This window comes from Trichomycterus rosablanca, chromosome 13 (genome assembly GCF_030014385.1).
Source record: "Trichomycterus rosablanca isolate fTriRos1 chromosome 13, fTriRos1.hap1, whole genome shotgun sequence".
NCBI classification, from domain to species: Eukaryota; Metazoa; Chordata; class Actinopteri; order Siluriformes; family Trichomycteridae; genus Trichomycterus; species Trichomycterus rosablanca.
The window spans coordinates 13,786,742-13,796,847 of record NC_086000.1 but is presented as its reverse complement, the minus strand read 5'-3'; positions in this window follow the sequence as shown (position 1 = coordinate 13,796,847).

Sequence of the window (10,106 nt, the reverse complement as noted above, 5' to 3'; positions counted from 1 at the left end):
AAAGTGGCTCAATAATATTTAGATCTGGTGACTGTGCAGGCCATGGGAGATGTTCAACTTCACTTTCATGTTCATCAAACCAATCTTTCACCAGTCTTGCTGTGTGTATTGGTGCATTGTCATCCTGATACATGGCACCGCCATTGGATGCACATGGTCCTGTAGAATGGTTCGGTAGTCCTTGGCAGTGACGCGCCCATCTAGCACAAGTATTGGGCCAAGGGAATGCTATGATATGGCAGCCCAAACCATCACTGATCCACCCCCATGCTTCACTCTGGGCATGCAACAATCTGGGTGGTACGCTTCTTTGGGGCTTCTTCACACCGTAACTCTCCCGGATGTGGGGAAAACAGTAAAGGTGGACTCATCAGAGAACAATACATGTTTCACATTGTCCACAGCCCAAGATTTGCGCTCCTTGCACCATTGAAACCGACGTTTGGCATTGGCACGAGTGACCAAAGGTTTGGCTATAGCAGCCCGGCCGTGTACATTGACCCTGTGGAGCTCCCGACGGACAGTTCTGGTGGAAACAGGAGAGTTGAGGTGCACATTTAATTCTGCCGTGATTTGGGCAGCCGTGGTTTTATGTTTTTTGGATACAATCCGGGTTAGCACCCGAACATCCCTTTCAGACAGCTTCCTCTTGCGTCCACAGTTAATCCTGTTGGATGTGGTTTGTCCTTCTTGGTGGTATGCTGACATTACCCTGGATACCGTGGCTCTTGATACATCACAAAGACTTGCTGTCTTGGTCACAGATGCGCCAGCAAGACGTGCACCAACTCTTTTGAACTCTGGTATGTCACCCATAATGTTGTGTGCATTGCAATATTTTGAGCAAAACTGTGCTCTTACCCTGCTAATTGAACCTTCACACTCTGCTCTTACTGGTGCAATGTGCAATTAATGAAGATTGGCCACCAGACTGGTCCAATTTAGCCATGAAACCTCCCACACTAAAATGAGAGGTGTTTCAGTTATTTTGTCCAACCCCTGTAAGTTAACAATGATTAACAAAGTGAAGCTGCAGCATCAGCGGTTTTTTAACATTATTAGCATTAACATTGTTCAGATATCTACCTACCTACGATTACATTCGAACCACAAATAAAAAGTTTTACTAAATTTGTTTGGAATTAATTGACTGCAAAACTCATGAAGACACGTCCATTATTTTTAAAAACTCACCTACGGACAAATATTTCCTCAGATAACTTCTGTATTAGACCGGCAGAGGAAACATTCATGAGGAACATGTACGTCTTAACCCTTTAATCATCTCAACAAGAACTCAACTTATCCAACTTATTATTAATGATTTTTCAGCTGTTGGCTTCAAGTTAGAAATGGTGTTTTCTTAAAGTAAGAATACCAATATTTTTTTAGTTTAACACATGCCATTCAGTGAGTAGATACAGCCCAAAAAAGATTATTTTAATACAGCTTATTTTACTCAAATATTTTGATTTAAATTAATGGTTGAACAGATCATTAAAGGAATAAAAGTGCCACACGTTTTGTTAAACTCTCTTGAGTTTTGCTTTAAATTAATTATGCCAAAATTATTTTTTGTTGTTGAAATATACGTACTACCCAAATAACAAAATGGGACAGTATAGAAAATGCAAATAAAATAGATGCAGTGTTTCTTACATTTACATCGACTCACATTCTAAAAACGTTGGAACAGGAACATTTAGGGCTAGTAATAAGTTAAAAAAACAACCAAATAATGTCATGATTTCAAACAGGTGATGTCAACAGTTGATTATGATCATGAATTGACACAAATCATGTTCAGATGAAAGGAACAGGTTAAACAGGTTAATTGTTAAGGTGGTTTACAGGCTTAAAAAAACAATCTTTATATTTAAAATGACCGCTTCCATTTATACTAGCATTTACGTTTACTTCTACTTTTAATACTTAAGTACATTTAATATCAAATTACTTTTGATACTTAAGTACATTATACATCAGATACTTTTAGACTTTTACTCAAGTAATATTCTAAAAGGTGACTTTTACTTCTATCAAAGCAAATTTCTGGTAAGATACTTGTACTTTTACTCAAGTATGGCCTTCCGGTACTTTATACTTTATATATCTGCATGTGTGTTTGCCCCGTCAAATGCAAGTCAAATTTATTTATATAGTACTTTTTACAATGGACATTGTCTCAAAGCAACTTTACAGAATCCAGGACCAACAGACAAAAAATCCCTATTGAGCAAGCCGAGGGCGACAATGGCAAGGAAAACCTCCTTTAAAAACCAGACTCAGCAGGGACCCATCCTCCTTGGGTGGCCTGGAGGATACTTTAAATAAATAGGATTTACACAAATCATACAAACACAAAATTAAATTGAACTGAAAGTTGTAACTAGCAAAAAATAATTGAGAATAAAAGAGTTCTTCATTGTTCAGTCCAGTCTGTGATAAAGTCCGTTGTAAGTTCTGGACATTTTGGTGCAAACACTTCATCGGATTGCACACATTGCACACTTCATCGGATGCTATACTGTTGTTGTTGCTGTTATATTTTGTAATATTTTTTTTAATTCTATGTTTATATATAGTACAACTTTCTATTATTTAATTAGATGTTTATATGTTGACACCAGCATCAAAAGAAATTCCTTGTACACCTGGTACTTAAAATATAAAGAAAATAAAGATTCTGATTCTGAAACACACCAGGTTTCCATCCCATCTAGTAGGAGCGGCATTGTTGGCACTGCAGTCTCGACTTTCAGTCTTTAACCTCGAGAGGGTAAACAGGTTTCCGTCAGAACCACCTTGGGTTAAAAAAACAGAAGGTGTAATTAAAATGTGACCATCGTGACCTTGAATTGGATAAAGCGGTGGTAAAACAGACATTATAAAAAGGATAGTTCCGGTCCTAAAATCTGATTGGCTGAGCCGCGTTCGAAGCCGTTGTAAAATCCCCGATAAATGCACACCTATGACCACCTCACATCATTCCATATTAATACGCCACTGAAAAGAAAAAATTAATGTTATGTTCACCCTCATGTTGCCTAGCAACACTGTTAATGTTACAGGTCCCAAGCTTGAGACCAATAAACAGATAATATCCCTGAAAAACAGGGTTAAAAACATGAGACAGAAACCGTGGCTTGCTTTCACGAATGCCTCTCTGGTCTGAGAGGGGAAGTGGAGGCTACCATGGCTAGTCACGGCACAACCAGCGCTACACTGCCACCTACTGGCAATACCAGGGAACAACAGGCGTACTTCCCTTAGTAAGGCTTTGACTTGAAGTGCATTAAAAAGAGTGTAAAATGGCACATTTGATTAAATAAAAAGAATAATCAAAAGAAAAATATAAACACAAATGTGACCACACTTTGTGGGTGTCACACGCTCTCGGACAAAATAAAATGGCTCCTGACATTACCAAATAAATCTCTAGCTCTTAACTTTAAACATAATTAACCATGCAGTTTTTAGAACATATCCCACTTCTAGTACATTAACACAGGTACTGGGTAAAGCGAAGCTGAAGTGGGGTGAAATGTTGGGTATGTGTGGGGAATGTAAAAGGGTGGGATTCCCCAAACTGGTGTGTGTGTGGCCCCAAAAGCTTCTATAGTGTTAGGAGGTGCATGAGGCCTAAGTTCAGGGTTGGCCTCCTATTTCGGGTAGATCTCCTAATCTCTGGAGACTGAATGTCAGTGGTGGGGGTCAGAGTAGGAGGGGGACAACTTTGCACCCCTGCAGGGTCACCTACTTGCTCAGGCTCTTTCTCATCATCTGCCAACCTTGGGTCTGTCAGGGAGTATTCTGCTTCACTTTCTCCACCAGGCAGAGCTATTCTCTCAATTTACTCTGCAGGTGTCGCCCTCCGGGTCAGGTCTTTCTCTCTTACAGGTTTGTCGTAGATGGAGCTTCCATCAGGGATGCAGGTAAGTACAGTTCTTTTTTTATTTTTTTCCACAGGTGTGCCCTGGACTGGAGTTTTTGGCTGAGTGCAAGTAGGTACATGACTTCTCTGATTGTCACAGGTAGGTATTCGGTCAGGTACACCTTGCTCCTTTCTCATTGGTATTCTCAACCAATATGTAGGCCTCTCATCATCTGTTTCACTGGTTGAGGTTGGTTCTTTAGGAATCTCAGGCTTTGTCTGTCTTTTTCGCTTCCCTTTTTGAGATGGTGTTTCTGGGATTAGAGGTAAATCTACAAGTAAGTCATTAACCAAGTGCAGCAGGTTTCGGTGTAGAATACGTGACTTTGACTCATCATTTTCAGGTGTTACTTTGTATACAGGGCTGTCATGAATTTGTTCTTTTACCACGTGAATGGTCTTTTCCCAGTACGATCTTAACTTTCCAGGCCCTCCTCTCTCACTCAGATTTCGTACCAACACACGGTCACCGGGCTGTAAGAGCACTCCCCTTAGATGTTGGTCATAGTACTTTTTCCCACGTGCACTAGATCGCCTATTATTTTCAGATGCAATGCGGTAAGCCTCCGTCATTCTCTCTCTCCATTTCTCAGCATAACTCTTTGGAGCTCGAGCCTCTTCATCTACCCACAGACGGAACAGGAAGTCAACTGGGAGACGTGGATGCCGTCCATATAACAGGAAGAATGGGGAATACCCAGTTGCTTCATGCCGCGTGCAATTATAGGCATGTACGATTTGCAGCAGATGTTCCTTCCATCGGGTTTTCTCCTTCTCCTCCAGTGTTTTCAGCATTTGTAGCAGTGTCCTGTTGAATCTTTCAGCCGGATTGCCTTGAGGATGGTAAACACTTGTTCTTGAGTGCCCCACACCTGTTAGTTTTTGCAAAGTTCGGAACAGTTCATTTTCGAACTCACGACCTTGATCGTGGTGCAACCTGGTGGGAAATCCAAATCGGGGGATAAAATCATTAAAGATTCTTTCAGCAGCAGTTTTTGCGGACTTGTCCTTGGTTGCATACACCTGCGCAAACCTTGTGAAGTGATCAGCAACGACAAGCACATACTCAAAGCCACCCTTACTAGGCTCCAGATGGAGAAAGTCAATAGACACAAGCGCTAAGGGTGAGGTGGTGGTGATGCTACCCATTGCTGCTCTTACATGTGTCACTGTTTTTTTTTGTTTTATACAGGGGCACAATCTAGTCACATATGCCTCCACTTCTCTTTTCATAAAAGGCCAATAAAAACGTTCTCTGGCCAGGTTAAGGACTCTCTCTGTGCCCACATGCCCCATGTCGTCATGCAGATGTTTAAGGACCATCTGTTTGTACTGGGCAGGAAGTACAAACTGCCGTCTATGACTGGTTCTGCGATATAAAAGGCTATTCTCAAGGCACAGTTTGCTCCATTCATGCATCAGCCGTTTGACTGCACCACCCATGCCTTGCTTCATGTCATTAGTCAGTACTTTGCTTGTTTCTTTGAGCTTTAATACTGGGCCAACAACTGGGTCTGACCGTTGGGCTTTTGCAAGATCATCATGGTCAATTGCTGACAGGAAATTCATGCCGCTCTGTTCAGATAAGTCACCTGTGGACAGGTTAAGTACTGCAATCCATGCAACATCTTGGTTCTCTGCAGCATTGCCACCTTCCCATATTGCATTGACAGCTTCTCTTGTCAATTCTTCTGTGCACTCAGTGACATAACTGTTCATATCAAGAGGGCATCGCGACAATGTGTCAGCATCCACATTCACTTTGCCTGGTCGATATTTGATGTTGAATTTAAAGTCAGACAGCTCACCGATCCACCTATGGCCCACAGCGTTCAACTTAGCAGTGCTCAGAACATAAGTTAAGGGATTATTGTCAGAATACAGTGTATCACAAAAGTGAGTACACCCCTCACATTTCTGCAGATATTTAAGTATATCTTTTCATGGGACAACACTGACAAAATGACACTTTGACACAATGAAAAGTAGTCTGTGTGCAGCTTATATAACAGTGTAAATTTATTCTTCCCTCAAAATAACTCAATATACAGCCATTAATGTCTAAACCACCGGCAACAAAAGTGAGTACACCCCTAAGAGACTACACCCCTAAATGTCCAAATTGAGCACTGCTTGTCATTTTCCCTCCAAAATGTCATGTGACTCGTTAGTGTTACTAGGTCTCAGGTGTGCATAGGGAGCAGGTGTGTTCAATTTAGTAGTACAGCTCTCACACTCTCTCATACTGGTCACTGAAAGTTCCAACATGGCACCTCATGGCAAAGAACTCTCTGAGGATCTTAAAAGACGAATTGTTGCACTACATGAAGATGGCCAAGGCTACAAGAAGATTGCCAACACCCTGAAACTGAGCTGCAGCACAGTGGCCAAGATCATCCAGCGTTTTAAAAGAGCAGGGTCCACTCAGAACAGACCTCGCGTTGGTCGTCCAAAGAAGCTGAGTGCACGTGCTCAGCGTCACATCCAACTGCTGTCTTTGAAAGATAGGCGCAGGAGTGCTGTCAGCATTGCTGCAGAGATTGAAAAGGTGGGGGGTCAGCCTGTCAGTGCTCAGACCATACGCCGCACACTACATCAAATTGGTCTGCATGGCTGTCACCCCAGAAAGAAGCCTCTTCTGAAGTCTCTACACAAGAAAGCCCGCAAACAGTTTGCTGAAGACATGTCAACAAAGGACATGGATTACTGGAACCATGTCCTATGGTCTGATGAGACCAAGATTAATTTGTTTGGTTCAGATGGTCTCAAACATGTGTGGCGGCAATCAGGTGAGGAGTACAAAGATAAGTGTGTCATGCCTACAGTCAAGCATGGTGGTGGGAATGCCATGGTCTGGGGCTGCATGAGTGCAGCAGGTGTTGCGGAGTTACATTTCATTGAGGGACACATGAACTCCAATATGTACTGTGAAATACTGAAGCAGAGCATGATCCCCTCCCTCCGGAAACTGGTTCGCAGGGCAGTGTTCCAGCATGATAATGACCCCAAACACACCTCTAAGACGACCACTGCTTTATTGAAGAGGCTGAGGGTAAAGGTGATGGACTGGCCAAGCATGTCTCCAGACCTAAACCCAATAGAACATCTTTGGGGCATCCTCAAGCGGAAGGTGGAGGAGCGCAAAGTCTTGAATATCTGCCAGCTCCGTGATGTCGTCATGGAGGAGTGGAAAAGCATTCCAGTGGCAACCTGTGAAGCTCTGGTAAACTCCATGCCCAGGAGAGTTAAGGCAGTTCTGGGAAATAATGGTGGCCACACAAAATATTGACGCTTCAGGAACTTTCACTAAGGGGTGTACTCACTTTTGTTGCCGGTGGTTTAGACATTAATGGCTGTATATTGAGTTATTTTGAGGGAAGAATAAATTTACACTGTTATATAAGCTGCACACAGACTACTTTTCATTGTGTCAAAGTGTCATTTTGTCAGTGTTGTCCCATGAAAAGATATACTTAAATATCTGCAGAAATGTGAGGGGTGTACTCACTTTTGTGATACACTGTAGACTGTGAAATGCAAGGCATAGAACAAATAATCCCGGAACTTATCGCAGACAGCCCATTTTAGAGCTAGGAACTCAAGCTTCCCCGAATGAAGCCTGTAGTTCCTCTCAGCTGGAGTGAGGGTTCTTGAGCCATACCCAATAACTCTCATCCTACCATCCTGACGCTGGTAGAGGACCGCCCCAAGCCCTTACTCTGACGCATCTGTGTGGAGTGTAAATGGCATGCCGAAGTCTGGGTAGGCAAGCACAGGTGGGTTAGCTAATGTGTTGATTAGTCTCTCCAAGATTTGCTGGTGCTCATCAGTCCATTCGATTGGGGTCCGTGAAGGCAACTGGGCATCTCTTTTGATTTCCTTCTTAGACTTACTTGGTCGTGCTGCTACTTTCCCATCATTCACATGCAGCAGCTCGTACAGTGGACCAGCGAGCCAGGAGAAGTCCTGTACATATGAACGGTAGTAGCTCAAGAACCCAAGGAGTCTATGGACATCACCAACTGTACTAGGTGTCTTATCTTGCAGGGCGGTAACAGCCTCAATGTCTTTGGGGTCAATGCGAACACCTTCAGCCGATACCAGCCGGCCTACATACCTGACTTCTCGCTTAAATAGCTCGCACTTGGTGTGTCTCAACTTCACACCATGACTCTGCAAGGCTCTCAGGACCTTCCTCAGGACTCCAACATGATCGTCAAATGTCCGAGCATAACAGAGAACGTCATCTAAATAAGGAATGCAACATTCATCCCGGAGCTCATCAAGCATTCCTTCCATACTCCTCTGGAAGTTGGTAAGTCCAAACGGGATCCTCACCCACTCATGTAGGCCCCATGGTGAAATGAAGGCTGTCAAGTGACGTGACCCCTCGGCCATGAATCCCTGATGGTATGCTTTTCCCTGGTCAAGGATTGAAAACCATGAGTACCCACAGAGAGTATCAAGGAGATCCTGGATCCGGGGAAGAGGGTGCTTATCAGGAACTGTTTTCTGATTAAGGAGCTGGTAATCAATGCACAGGCGAAGCGTGCCATCTTTCTTCCTTACACACACAACTGGTGCAGAATAAGGGGACTTAGATCTTACTATCCAGCCACGTGCTAGGAGATCCTGGATGTACTGCTTCACCTCCTGGTGAAGTGGCTTTGGGATGGATGTGTACGGCCGCTGGACGGGGATGTCATCCTTTAATGTAATGGAAAGCTGGAGACTGGGGATACAGCCCATATCCTGATCATCACGGGCAAAAACACTGGACTCCTCGTACAGCATTTCCCTCACTATACTTTGTTGCTCCTCTGTGAGGTGGCTAATGTCAACGGGTGGATTCAAGTCTTTTTGGTCAACTGCAGGGATCAGTCCGGATCTTTGTCTGCTCACCTCAGAAATAGGAAACTGTTCGGCTTGCTCTGGGTGGTTCGTTTGCACTATCCCTGTTATGGGCTGGACACATCCTAGTGCTCTTCGGCGGGGCAATGTGACATCATGTTTATTGTGATTGCGTATAGGAACATTGACAAATGAACTCTTTGCATGACAGACCTCAATCTCCCATATCCAGCTTTTCTAGCTGTGTGCTCCCTTGACTTGGCTCAAACAGCACGACAGAGACTGGAGACTGAAGGGTGTCTGGTATCTTGCATTTGACATGGGCTACTTGGCCTGCACGAATGACAACATCCTGCTGGCCCACCTTCACCAAGGCAGGGACTACCCTGTCAGCTCTCTTTGCCTGAATAAAGTTGATGATTGCGTTGGCCTTGTCATCTTCTATTTCCATTGCTCCACTCAACAGATTCGCAATCGTGGCCAGGATCTTTGTCCCACTCTGTTGCCCCTTTATCAGCTGCTCTATAACATTGAATCCAAGTATTGGGCGTTCCAATGGCATGCTGCCCACCAAAAATGGCACTTGTATTGACAGGTTGGGGTCACTATTGCCTGGCAAATTCACAGTGACCTCAACCCAGCCATCAAAGGGAACTGTATCTCCATTTACTGCCAGCACATTGAGAGGTTTGGTGCCCATAAGCTCGCTGAGTGGTCTAACTGTGTGATCAGGCAAGTACATCTGCTTCCAACTGCGATCCAGAATACTCACTTGTGCTCCTGTATCTAGCAGAACACTAGCAGCATATCCGTTCATGTAGCACTTAAGCAAGCACTTACTACCCACCAACTCAGCAACCTTGTCATCTATAGAATCGGGCATACAGGAAACATTGGGCGAGGTTGTACAGCTGACACTGGCATGGTTGAGCTCAAGCTGGCTTGAGTCTGTCTGTTGCTGCAAGCGTGGTTTGTTCTGTGGCAAGGACTGGAAACGGCCTTCTCCTCTTGCCTGCTTCTTTAAACACCCTACAGCCCTGTGACCTTCTTCCCCACAAACAAAACAGTGACTGCAGCAGGTGACACCCTGTTCTGTACATTTGGGGCATCCGTAAACTCTTACAGTATGTTGTGGAAGGGCCTTGCTCGCTGTACACCTACAAAAAGTCTCTGGGCATCTGGCCTGTTTCATGGTCTCTATGACATTTGTCAGGGCTTCAACTTGAGCACTCAGTTCTTGTAGTGTCTTTGTTTGTTTTTTAACCATGGTATTGGCACTTCTCTCTCCTTTGGCCTCTGTTACGGACTCAAGCTGAGCACT